This window comes from Triticum aestivum, chromosome 3B, assembly GCF_018294505.1.
Source record: "Triticum aestivum cultivar Chinese Spring chromosome 3B, IWGSC CS RefSeq v2.1, whole genome shotgun sequence".
In the NCBI taxonomy this organism is placed as follows: Eukaryota; Viridiplantae; Streptophyta; class Magnoliopsida; order Poales; family Poaceae; genus Triticum; species Triticum aestivum.
In genome coordinates this window covers 528,804,197-528,815,735 of record NC_057801.1, presented here as the reverse complement: position 1 = coordinate 528,815,735, position 11,539 = coordinate 528,804,197, and positions in this window count along the sequence as shown.

The window sequence follows — 11,539 nt, the reverse complement described above, 5'->3', positions numbered from 1 at the left end:
CGGTACTCGGATCGGTCGGATCGTGAAGACGTACGACTACATCAACCGCGTTGTCATAACGCTTCCGCTTACGGTCTACGAGGGTACGTGGACAACACTCTCCCCTCTTGTTCCTATGCATCACCATGATCTTGCGTGTGCGTAGGACATTTTTTGAAATTACTATGTTCCCCAACAGAACCTGTGTCCAGGAGGGCCACCAGGCGCTCGCCATGGATCATGACCGGTAAGAGCATCGTCTGTTCATCACGGATGCCGGCCAGCGCGTGAAGTGACACCACGAGGGCGGTAGCCGGGGCGGGCGCGGGTGCCGCTGCGGGCTCCGCGAGGGCTGGGGCGCCGAGGCCATCCTCCGGGGTGTCATCCTCGGTCTCGTCTGTCATCTCCAAGTACAAGAGGCGCGGGCAGACATGGCCCGGTGCATAGGGCGCATCGCAGTTGAAGCACAAGCCCAAGCGCCGGCGTTCCAGCTGCTCCGCCTGAGTAAGGCACCGGAACGGCCGCGTCGGTGCCGGGGTGGCTGCCGGGGCGACGGTGGAAGACGCTGGTGATGTCGGAGGCGGCCGGGGGGGGGGGGGTTGTCGGCCCTCATGTGGCGCGGATGGCTACGTCAAAGTCTGGGCGCGCCGCTCGAATGCCCGAGCATAGTACATGGCCGTCTGAAGGTCTTGGGGCCCCTTCATCTCGACGTCCACGCGGATGTGGTCGGGAAGGCCGCCGAAGAAGAGCTCCACCCGCTGTAAGGCCGTCACACCAGGCGCATGGCACGCCAGTGCCTGGAAGCGGTCGGCGAAATCCTGCACTGTGGAGGTGAAAGGCAGGCGGCCCAACTCGGCCAAGCGGCTCCCGCAGACTGGTGGTTCGAAACAAAGATGACACAGCTCGCAGAAACGATCCCACGGGGGCATGCCGCCCTCATCCTGCTCAAGGGCGTAGTACCATGTCTGGGCGGCCCCGCGGAGATGGTAGGAAGCCAGCCAAGTGCGCTCCGACGTGGGCGTGCGCTGTCCGCGGAAGAACTGGTCACACTGGTTGAGCCAGTTAAGCGGGTCGTCCGAACCGTCGTACGTGGCAAAGTCGATCTTGGCGAACCAGGGCGGCTGCTGATGTGGCGCGCCCTGGCCCACTGCCTCGGCGGTGCGGAGGGCTGATGACGGCGCTTGGTCCATGGCGAGGAGGCCGGCGTAGTTCCCGGTGACGCCCGATGCCTCGGGCTGCAACTGGGAATCCGACGGCGGCCCGCGGAGCCAGCCTGGAAGTGGAGACGGTGACGATGGAAGGCGGACCTCCTGGATCGGGAGTCCGCTCGGCGAGGACCGGCCCAGGCTAGGGCTGGGCGGGGGCGGTGGTGGGACCTGCACGGTTGCCGCCGGGAGGGATGACATGGTAGGAGACGGCGCGGATGGCGCGGCCCAGGTCGGCCACTGCGGGCCCTGGGCGGCGGCTGTCGGCGCGGGTGGCGCCGCGAGCGGCATCGGCCACTGTGGCCAAGGCGGCGTCGAGGCCACCGATGGGGGAAGCGCCGGATAGCCTCCGGTGACGGCCGCCGGGACTGAGTACCACGGCTGCGCCAGCTGGCCCGCGGGCACGGCCGGATGGAGCAGCGGGGGCGGCCCGTACGGGCTCGCCAAGTATAGGCGGATGCCCTGGACCGCGACGACCAGGTCATTGAGCATGCTGGCCATGGCCTCCGGCGTAAACTGCTGCGGCGCGGGGGAGGCGACGGCGGCGGTTGTTGGATGGGGGGTTGCGGCTGGCCCTGGCCCGGCGTGGTGCCGGGTGCGGGGGAGATCGGCGCCCACAGCGAGGCCGTGGCACCCAGCGAAGAAGCGGCGGTGGTGGTGGAATCGGTGGTAGCGACGGTGGGGGCGTTGGCGGGTAGCGACGATGGTGGTGGCGGGTTTGGAGGCGGTGAAGACATGGTCGAAACCCGGGTACCTGATACCAAGGTGTTAAGAGCTAGGGTTCTGTCTGGTCTTGGGCGAGGGCTCGAGCGCAGCGGCCGGTGGCGTGGCGCCATCCTTGCGCATGGGGCGGCGGCGGAGACAGGAGGCGGCTAGGGTTTTAGGGTTCCGGCTCCTCTGGGAGCCGGGCAATAGAAAAAGTCTTATTGCTTAATTCTGAAAATAGTCTTACAAGTCGTATATATGACCACGATATGAAATAAAACTAAGATAACTTGCGGGATAAGATTGCCTGGTGGGCCTCCTGCGGCCATAGACCTGGCCGGTCATAACAGTTACAGACTAGTAACAATGAACTGACTATTGACCACTTCCCTACACACAAAAAATAAGTAGATGAACATGATAAAATCAGAAGTCCCAAGGTCATGCCATTGATGGTCTGGGAAAATCTTCTCTAATCTTAACTCATGTTGTGCGGCTTATCTTCTGTGTTATCTGAGTTGAGAGAGAGAATGTCAAAGGTATTGAAGAGCTTATCACCCTGCTGCATTGGCCCAGAGTTTTCAGGTGTTTTAACACTGAGCTAAGTATTTGTAATGGATAATAATGGATGCCAAGAAAAGAATCATACAGTCTTCCGGTGGTTCCTACCATACCCTCTTGATAACCTACAGGCTACAAAAGGGGATATGTCAGCACACAAGAAATAGAAAGTGACTATGGAAATATTATGAATCACAAGTACGCAAAGCACTAGAAGACCTAGTTAGCATCCTGTCATTCATCGTTTTCGGAACTTATCTATGAAAAGTATTTTTCTTGTATGTATTTCTTGTTATCGTTCTCATTATCCTTGGAGCATATCCATCAAAAATAGCTTTACAAGTGAGAATTGGATAGGGTTGCCTGCCTTCCCCAGAACAGTGATAGCAAAAACGGCGGGACTGAGACTAACAAATATCTTTGGTATTGCCATGGATAATTGTCAAACTTTAGTCTAGAAGTGTACTTGTCCAACACCCAGTGAAGAAAGTGCACTTAAACAGCTTATAGAAGTGCAAGAGCAATTGATTATGTAAAAACAACAATGTTATTAGAGCCATGTTTACGCACAGAGAAAAGGCAGCAGGGAGATATAAGATACAGTAGAAGTTCCATGAATTTGCTTGCTTTTGTAGCGTCCGGCTGAGAACAAAAAGTGTTACTCGAGCAGGCATAGTGAATATATGCGTCTCAAAAAACAAGGTTCAACATTGTCGTAGCTGTATAAAATGAAGCCATTGCCAGTTGCCAGTTTCCCAAATGGAAGCAATATAAAGCTTTCGATGCGCCTTTTGTATTTTATTTTCTAGATTTATAAACTACATTCATTTCATCGGGTCAATTCATTGGCAAGGGAAGTAACAGGTTTACACTTGTTGAATCCTAATTATTCTACATTAGATATATAAACTCTGCAAAAAATATATAGCCTAAACTCTAGCTTGCAGATATGGTTCCTAGATTACAAGGACGTGGTAAATGAAAGAAATATTAAGATACAACAATGCTAGGAACAAAAGATACACGTCCTATATGCAACTGAATGTTTTCTGCAACATTTGTAGCCTAAACTGAATGCTAGTTCTCCAAAGTCTCCATGTAGATTAAAATCAAATATGAGCAGGAATTGCAATCTTATAAAAGCAATGCACTAGCCAGCGAGTTCTAATTGCAGATGACTTCACACTACTAAGTAGTGACTGTGATTATCGAATATTCGATTCTGAGCTCAGGCTCAGCTGCTCCTGAAATCATACCCGTCTGCTCGCCTGAAGATGCGTACCATCGGTTGTATTCTTAGCTGTATTCAGCGGTATTGCCTTTAAACAATGGATGGACCAGGGTGCATTCATTGCGACAGGAGACGGCAGCCTGCACGCGGAACAGGTTGGGCGCATTCATCACGAGCTGGTGTCTATATATACAAATAAAAAAGAATAGTGTCAGCATCCCTTAACATGCATGGAGCGCATGCATGCAGACACTCAGCAGTTTTATTATTTTAAATGCCAATGGCCTTCTTCATCATTAATCAAAGTCTGAGCTGTTTATGCTAATTGCTTCACCCCGAGAAGTGGTATCCTTTCAAAGACCCAAACCGCCTCGCAGCCACCACCCCTGATGACTTGAAATTGTAAATGTTCACACAAAAAACGCAAAGGACGATAAATACTACTCCCTCCGTTCAGAAATACTTGTCGCAAAAATGAATATAAATGGATGCATCTAAAACTAAAATATGTCTAAATACATCCATTCTTTCGACAAGTATTTCCGGACGGAAGGAGTATAGCAAAAAGCTCGCAACTCCAAAAGCGATCTTTGGATTTGCTGAACACGAGCTGGCATTCATCACATCAGACACATGTGCACACCCAAAAGGTTCAACGATTCATTATACAACTACAACATCGCAACGAGCTTGTTACCATTTGCTACTAGCTACTGTAGATCATATCTTAGATATCTAGCCCCTATGCCTGCACATTTTGCGACAACGCTGCTCACCTCCTCCTCCCCAGCCTCGTCAACTTCGGCCACGGGCCCACGGCGGTCGGAGTATCCACGATGTGCGATTCATTATCTCCACCTGAGACACCACCCTCATCGCCGCGAGTCACCTGTCTAGACAACGAGCTTATTCCCGAGAAGCATGATCTTGGTTGCGGTCAACCTCCTGCCTCAACCTCGTGCACGTGCACGAGCAACCTCCTGTGGACCGCCATGCCACCTCCTTCACAGCCCAGCCAGCTTGTCGGGCAGAGCAGTTGTGCACCAGGCGACCGCCGATGTCTCCGACTCTCCTTGCTGAAGCCATCCGGGATCTGCTGCATAGCTCGCGTCAAAGCATGCGGGCGCAAAGGAAAACGACGACTTAGGTTTTCGCGTGCATCCTGGTCCACGGCCCAGAAAGGCCCGCATGATTCAGTCGCATCCGTCCCTACTGAATTGGCCCACCGGTCGCACTGTTTCGTACCGTATAGCAGCCGTATCCTCATTATTTGCCCGCAACGTTCTGACATGCCAGCACGAATTGTTACGATCCCAACGCAGCTACGGATGCCAGCGATTTCGGGACTAGCTGAGCTCGAGCACCGAATTGCTCCGTCTCCTTTTCTACAGCAGCTCTTTCTTTCTTCATAAGAAGAAATATTATAAACCATCTTTTGTCTATATGCATCATATTTAGTACTAGTGTACTCCCTCTGTTCCTATTTACTCGTTGTGGTTTTAGTTCAAATTTGAACTAAAACCACCAACGACTAAATCGGAACGGAGGGAGTAGTTGTTATCATGTTACATCTGAGAGTAAGAATTGTTTACCAACAATTGCAAGAGTCTGAAAGTAAAGATTGGAAACAGGAAAAACAAAGACAAAGCAAACAGATGGATACACAGAACTGAAGGACAACCGACAGATTCATTGGGCATATATAAACATGAACTCACAGTCTCTATATAATTCCTAACTCTGTTAATGCCTAACTCTGTTTGCATAAAGCATAGCCTGTAAACATTCTAGGCAGATTGGATAACACGCTCAACTGAGGGTAAACATTCTAACAATCTGCTGGGCTAAAATCATGATATAACAAATTAACAACATAGCTTCATTGGGCATAAAGCATAGTACCAGTCTGTGAAAGAACACACGTAACCCTTGGTTGGTGCAAATCGGAAAAGGCTTTAGTCTTTTCCAGCCATAGTATTTGAAGGGGATAATATGACATACAAAAATAATATACTACTGCATTATTCAGTTTTGAGTCAAGTTGTGCCTCAAACGGAAAGCATCAGCCATTAGGCTAATCAAATACAAAGAATTATATGAAAAAGAAACAGCGGCGATAGCTTTTTTCTGTTTTAAATATTCAGGTCAACAACAACAACAACAACAACTCAGATATCCAATACTCAGCAGAAAATCTCTCCAGATTTATGTAAGATCCATATTATGCATGTAGTGGTCAGTTTCCTCCTAAACTGAAGTGCAAATGATCAAGAGTGGTTTTCTCAGACCCAAATTCATCAAGCACAGCACACACAAATAACAAATACAACTACTTTTAATATGATTCATCACAAATTCAGAGTAGTAGCTATTGTTCCATTAACATTCAGATCAAGCAGCACCAAAGAAACATCGTATTTATATTTGTAATCCTGCTTAATCGGGATTGACATGTACAACGGGTGGTTGGACACGAAGACAGTGTGAGCACACATCATCCTCTTAACCTGAATTAATCAACAGTAGATTCATGGCTTACAGTAAGTGCATGATTTCCATGGTAAAACCAAATGGTTCAAAACGCGGCGCCACTTGACTTGACTCCGCATAAGAAATGACACGACAGATAGTTGCATCATGTAACTACTAGCACAATCTAATAAGTACTCGACGACAAGACAACCAACAGCAATTAGAAGTAGCTAGGAAATTGTCACACTGGACACAACAAACAGGTAGTACAACACATTATTTTAGTAGACAGATCGATTAGGGCATCTCCAGCCGCGCCCGGAAGGCCTCCCCAGGCGTTTTTTTCGCGCCGGCGCCGAAAAAACGGCCCAGTCGCGCCCCCAGGAGCCCGATTTTCGCCGGCTTGGGCCGAAAACAGCGCCGGCGGACCCAGCCCGAACCCGGCGCGCTGGGGGGCGCCCGGGGGCGCCGGGCGAACTGTTTTGGCGCGAAAAAGCCGCGGGCCCGCCGCGTCAGCGACACGGCTCTCTTCTCGGCTCTTCGTCGTCCGCATCGCCTCGTTTCCCGCGGCGAATCAATGCCAAAGCTACCGCGCGCTGCCGCGCCGGTCAGCCTGCGCCATTGATGCCTCACGGGCGGCGCAGTGAAGACCGGACGACGCGCGTCCCTCGCCCTCCCTCGCCCGCCACGCGTACACACGGTGGCACGCGCGTGGGCGGCGCCTCGGCCTATATATGCCGCGCCCCGACGCACTCGTCGGCTCGCACACTCTCCCGCCGTCGTCGTTCCTCCCTCTCCTCTCCTCTCTTTCGCCGTCTCCAGTTCACACCCATGGCCGAGCGCTTCCCAGGCGACGGCGCGGCGGTGAACGGCTTCGGCCGCCGCCATCTTCATGAAGACGAGGCTCGCCTCCTTTACGAGGCCGAGTACCCGGTCCCGCCGGACATGCGGGTGCCGGGGACGTGGAGGATCAGCGCGGGCGGCGTGCCGGTGCCCCCGGTACCCACCGGCGCGGCGCGGCATGCGGAGATCGCACGCATCCGCTCGAACCTGCCGCGTGCTGCGAGGGAGGGGCCAAGGTACGTCCCCGACAGCCCGCTCTGGGAACCGTACTTCCGCCGCCGTCACGCCCAGCAGCTCGAGGCCACCAACGGCGTCGTGCCCTCCGGCAGGCTCAACGCCGCCGGCCGGCGTCGGTGGTGGGGCGTGCCCGGGCGCACGTTGGAGGCTGTCCTCGAGTACATCGAGGGCGGCAACACGCCGCGCCTCGAGTACCCCGATCCCCCTTCCTTCTCACGCCGCCGGGGAAGCTCCTGGACCCCGAGGCGCATGGAGACTGGGGGGTCCTCCTCCTCGTCCGGCGGCTCGCCCTGCCTCCGCCCCGTCAAGCCGGAGCCCCAGGGTACGCCGGTCAGCGCGCGCACCCACAGTTTCGGCGTCCGCATCGGCGCCAACGCCCCGCCACCCACCGGCCGCTTCGTCCTCGTCGAGCCCAAACCAGAGTCGGGCCTCCCCGCGGAGTACGAGGAGATAGCCCGGCGCGGCTTCTCCGACGAGGACGCCATGCGGTGGGCGCGGGAGGACTACCTCCGCGACGAGACAGTCCGGCAACGCCGGGCCCTGGAGGAGATCGCCGCCCGCAAGCGTGGGCGCGAGGACGAGCACGGCATCGTGGTCCTCGACAGCGACGACGACGACGATGACGACGCCCCCGGACCGTCCAACCCGCCGCGCCAACCGGGGGAGGGATGCAGCAGGGACGGCGGAGGCGTAGGTGGGGGCGGCGGCGACGACGACGACGACGACAACGACAAAGGCGGCAGTGACTACACGCGGTTCTACAGCCTCCTCGGCATGTAGAACCGCGTGGGCGTGCGACGAGGCGGGCGGCGAGGGAGACGGCGGGGGTAGCCCACGGTAGTTTCTTTCTTTTTTGTAAAATATGTTTAAGTTTGGACGAAATATGTTTAAGTTTAAGTTTGAACTCGCCGCTGTTTGTGTTAAAATTGAGTCGTTTTGGACTTTTTTGACTACCCGTGGGCGCCGCGACTGGGGGGCAACACGCCCCCAGTGCGCGGTTTAGCGCCGGTGCGCCCCGAGGGGCGATTTTTTGCCCCTCCTGGGGGGCCAACGGCTGGAGATGCCCTTAGTAGCAGCAACAGTATTGTATGTATGCTAGTTGAATGGCATGGACGGACGGACGGATCAATCCCAACCAGCAGTTGGTGGTTACTTCTTGGGCGGGCCGTACTTGGGGCAGGCGGGGCTGAAGTGCTTGGAGAGCACCCTGGAGTTGAGCAGCTCGATGATGGGGCCGAAAGAGAGGCAGCATGGCACCATGTACGGCCACGGCCCCGCCTCCTGGCTCCCCTCCCGCCAGTCCTGGGACGGCACCAACTCCGGCAGCAACCATGGCCGATGGCAAACCCTAGACGAGGGAAAGGAGGGAAGACGATGACTTACCACCGGGGAGAAGTCTAGTACGCCGGCGTCGAGGCGTCGGGCGGCGGGGAGGAGGCGGCGGCGGCGTCTTGGGGAGGAATCAGCGGCGGTGGCGTCTTGGGGAGGAACCAGCGGCGGCGGCGTCTTGCGAGGAGTCGGGCGACCAAATCCTTGAGCCCCCCCTCGAGTCTTCTGAAGAAATGGAAAGAATAATACAGACTTGCTGAAGTTCAACAAAATGGTGATATAAAAAAATGCAGGGTATAGACTAAAGAACATCTTTTGGTATGTCAAGGATAATTATCAAACCACTCGTGCATAAATCATAGCTTCTCGAAGCATACCTGTCCTACATCCGCGAAGAAAGAGCAATTTCAAGATCCTATGGAAGTGCAAGAGCAATTGATGAGGAAAAAACATTAATGCTTGTTAGAGCCAAGTTTATGCACAGCAGCAGGGCGATAAATTCTTGTAAAAAAAATGTACAGCCAAATCCAGCACTGCAGATAAGTTCCTAAATCACCATGAAGGATGCTAACTACCAGGTCCTCCATATATAGTGTTGTAAACTTTTCAACATACGGGAAATTTACTCTGTATTTATCACTGCATTTTCTCAATTCGAATAACCTAGAAGATAAGCTGTCAAACATATAGGAACCAAGCAGGGGAGACGCAAAGAACGGAAAATACTTAGCCCCGCCGCCAGGCCTACTGCTGTCAAACCCTTGAGGATTTGGTTGTTCACAAAGAATAGAATACTTATTCAATCATTTATACAAACCCAAGAAACAAAAGAATGGAAGAAAGATAAAATAATGGAACCGCTAAGCCTGAATTTTTTTTTTGTTATCTCAATTCTGTTTGCAAACAGAACGCAGAGGGGCATCGCTGCCGGTTCCCCTATTGTTGAAATAAACAATTGACAAAAGAAAACAAGAGTATGGATCAACTAAAGGAAGAACTAACAGAAAATGCTACTCCCTCCGTCCCATAATATAATAGTATTTTTGACACTACACTTGTGTCAAAAACGTTCTTAGGGCTTCTTTGGATCACAGGATTAGAAAACAAAGGAATTCAAAAAACACAGGAATTTGACGGGATTGTAGGTGCAAAACAGAGGATTACAAAATAGAGGAAAACTATAAGAATGGTCATTTGGATGGAACACAGGAAAAACACAGGAAAAGTGTCTCGATCCTACGTGAATCAGTGTAAAAAAGAGGTTATAGTGGATGTTGAAATTCCTATAGGATTGAGGTGTAGGAATGCATCCATAGGAATTTTGAAGGTGTGGTTCCTTTGATCCAAAGGGCTTCTTTAGAAAAAAATCCAATGGATTGGAATCCTCCAATATTCCTATGAAAATCCTTCAATCCAAAGAGGCCCTTATATTATGGGCAGAGTATGGGCAGAGGGAGTACCTTTTTGGGGCATCAATGATTACAGTACTGACACGCGTGCAGTAAAACCTGCATTCTTTGTACTATGACGTCCTAAGCCAATTTGGCTAAACCTCTACAGCAGTGGCAGTGTAACAGCAAAATCCGATAAAACCTAATTAAACTGCATAATGAATAGATTCCCGTTCTTGTGAACTCTTTCCCGGTCTAGGGTGCCAGATCCGCCTCAATTGCCGATGCGACAGCACTGCAGTAAGAATCATGGAGAACATGGTAGAAAAGAGAATTGCGAACTGAAGCAAAGATGATTACCAACAAGCAGAGGCTTTGGTGGAACCAACAAAACTAATTTAGACGCAAGAACCAATCTAGAGAAAGAAAGTCATATGCATACAAGATCCAGATAAATAGATATGCGAGTGTTATAAACTAGTAACAATATACTGACCGTTTGCCTACACAAGAACATTAAACAGATGAACATGATAAATCAAGAGTCCTAATGTCATGTCATGGATGGTTTGGGAAAATCATGTGGTGCAGCCTATCTTCTGAGTTGAGATACTGCAATGATAAATATATAGAGTGAATGTCAAGGATATTGAAGGGCTTAAGACCCTTGTGTGTTGGCTGGGAGTTTTCAAGTGTGTTAGCACTTGGCTAAGTATCTGTAATGAGAAACAGTGGATTACAAGAAAAGAACAATACATCTTGCATAGTTCCTGCCATGCCCTCTCGGTTGCCTACAGAAAAGGATATGTAAGCACACAAGAAACAAAAACTGACTATGGAAATCTATGCCTCACAAGTATGAAACAATAGAGGACCTACAGTTAGCATCATGTAGTTCATCGTTTTTGGAACTTATCTATAGAAATAAATTTGCTTGATTTTTTTTTTGTTATTGTGTTATGACCGGCGTCACTTATAGCCGGAGGAGGCCCAATGGGCCCAAGTTATTTTATTTTTAGCAGCGAGATTATATAAACAGTTGTAAGACTCCCGTTTGGAATTAAGCAATAAGACATAATCTATTGCCCGGCTCCCAGAGGAGCCGGAACCCTAACCTAGCTGCCGCCTCTCCCATCGCCGCCGCCTTCCCCTCCGTGCGAGACGGCGCCCACACGCCGGCCGCCGCGGTCACGAGCTCGTCCACCTCCCTCCTTCCCCTACAATCTCCGGCCAAGACCCGGTAGAGCCCTAGCTCCTACCAATTTGGTATCAGGTAGCTCGGTTGCGATCATGTCTTCGCCGCTGCCGACCTCCACCACCGCCTTGCTAGTCGCCCCGAACAGCGCCCCTCCACCGCTGGTGCCGGTTACCTCCGCCACCCCGGTTGCCGCTGTCTTCACCCCGGAGGAAGTCACTGGCGCACTCCGTGATCTTGCCACCACGGTCCAGGGGATCCGCCTCTACCTGGCCGGCCCCTACGGGCTGCCGCAGGCCGCGCCACCAACCGCCGCCACCGGGCCGCTGCTCCTGCCATGGCAGCCGCTCCACCCGGCGGCCTCCGCCGCGATCGCCGGGCCGCCACAGCC